Raw genomic sequence first — 2,500 nt, 5'->3', positions numbered from 1 at the left:
GTGTTCTATTAAATGTTCTTATGAGAACGCGGTGTGATCTTCCACGTCCAAACGTTCTCAGAGGATCAGGTTCCCCGCAGGGTCCGACCGGCTACTCCGCATCCGGACAGGTCGACCGAGCCGTCTCCCACCGTCCCTCTCTCTCTCTCTCTCTCTCTCTCTCTCTCTCTCTCTCTCTCTCTCTCTCTCTCTCTCTCTCTCTCTCTCTCTCTCTCTCTCTCTCTCTCACACACACACACACACACACACACACACACTCACTCACTCACTCACTCACTCACTCACTCACTCACTCACTCACTCAGACACCTCACTCACTCTCTCTCTCTCTCTCTCTCTCCTCTCTCTCTCTCTCTCTCTCTCTCTCTCTCTCTCTCTCTCTCTCTCTCTCTCTCTCTCTCTCTCTGTCTCTTTGTTTTGACTGCTTGTTCTCGATCAAAAATATTTTGTTAGAGAGCGGGAGGGAGGGATCCCTTCTTGCTATCGCGGAAGGCCTTAACACAGGAACCCCAGGGAGACGAGAGCAGAGAGCAGGGGTAACATGAAGCCACATCTGTGATGGGTTTCCTGTGGTCCTCCCCATGAAGCCTCCAGTTTCACTCTCTCCCCAGTGTAGTTGGCTTAGAGAAGGGGTTCCCAAACTGGGGGCCGGGGGGGTCAGCGCAGACAGAAGGGACGTAGCCCCTCAATGCACGCCGTACCTCCTGTGGCACGCTGTAATACACATGGACAGTTAACTACTATAGTACTACACTACTATGACCGTGCACGGGGCGTTTAGTAATACATTACGACTTGGTCATTGCCATTCTGGTAACAGCTAATTTATAACGCCGTGTCTTAAAGGGCTTTAGAGAAGGAGTTCCTAAACTGGGGGTTGGAGCAGAGAGAAGGGATTTTGAATAAAAACAAACAAATAAACCCCCCACAAGTTAGCAGTTAACATCATTCCATAAATTGGTTAGTAACAGCATTCACTTGTATGAATAATCATTTTACTTTCTTTTCCCTGTGAATTACAAATAAAAATGAAGTAACAATATTTTTTAAAATATTAAAAAATAATGTCATATGTAATATGGGAGGATATAAGAATGAATATTCTGCAAAAATATTCATAGGTCCAAAAGGTAGTCACAGCAGAAAAACTTTGGGAACCAGTGGCTTGGAGAATAGTTCACTTTGGGAACCAGTGGCTTGGAGAATAGTTCACTAACGGATGCACTTCCTTTGACACTTCATCACCATCACCGTAGCCAATCCTCTCAAAAACAACACCAAGTGTTTCATTTTTCAACTTCAAAATAAGGTTTCTGGAATCTTCGCAGTGGTTCATGAACTGAAGGGGAAAGTAAGCACCTGTCAATGTGCTCAATGCCTATAAATACCTGAGTTTAGATAAATGGACCGTCTCTCTGTAGCATTCAGTTATTGTTTTCAGGCCAACCAGATTGGTGGTGGTGCCTGTGAATGCATCCGTTGTGTTCGGCACTTAAGTGCTTACCTGGAAACCATTCACGTTCATACCGGGCTGGCTCTGAAGTTCTCTGCACAAACGCTAAAATTAGGAGCGGGAACAGGCACCGGCACGGTTCTCAGTTGGCATGAACGCGAAGTTTAAGTGGATGTACAAATCACTGATTTATCCAAATGGATTGAACAGATTGAAACACATTGGCCTCATTTTTTTTTTACTGGAAAATAGTAAAACAGTAGGAGCTGGTTTCGTTACTGTGAAAAACTCTCCCCAATCACTTCCAGCTGTACAGGAGACAACCCATTTGTTTCCATTAGCACAACCTTTCATGAGAAGTTGTGTGACGGAAAAATAAAAATGGCTTATTTTCCTGCCCTTGCCCCCCACCATCATGTGACCTTTGACCTTACACCTCCAAAACCATCACTCTTCTACGCTCTGTCTATCCATTTGTTTCCCCACTCCTCAATCCATCCATTTCTTCATCTCTCTTCTCCCTCTCCTCTCCTCTGTCTCTCCATCTCTCCACCTCAACTCTCCCTTTAAACCTCCACCAACTTCACTCTCCTACAATCTCTCCATCCTTTCATCTCTCCACCACTCCTCAATCCATCCATTCCTTCACCTCTCCTCTACCTCTCCACTCCTCTATCCCCCCATCCATTTCTTCATCTCTCTTCTCCCTCTCCTCTCCTCTGTCTCTCCATCTCTCCACCTCAACTCTCCCTTTAAACCTCCACCAACATCACTCTCCTGTGTTCTCTCCATCCTCTCATCTCTCCACCACTCCTCAATCCATTCATTTCTTCATCTCTCCACCTCTACCTCTCCTCTGTCTCGCCATCTCTCCACCTCAACTCTCCCTTTAAACCTCCACCAACACCACTCTCCTGTGTTCTCTCCATCCTTTCATCTCTCCACCACTCCTGATCCTTCATCTCTCTTCTCCTTCTCAACTCCACACCTCTATCCCTCCATCCATTCCTTCACCTCTCTCCTCCCTCTCCTCTCCTCTATCCCCCC

The sequence above is a fragment of the Engraulis encrasicolus genome, chromosome 6 (genome assembly GCF_034702125.1).
Source record: "Engraulis encrasicolus isolate BLACKSEA-1 chromosome 6, IST_EnEncr_1.0, whole genome shotgun sequence".
In the NCBI taxonomy this organism is placed as follows: Eukaryota; Metazoa; Chordata; class Actinopteri; order Clupeiformes; family Engraulidae; genus Engraulis; species Engraulis encrasicolus.
The sequence above is the reverse complement of the archived record's forward strand: the minus strand, read 5'-3'. Positions refer to the sequence as shown.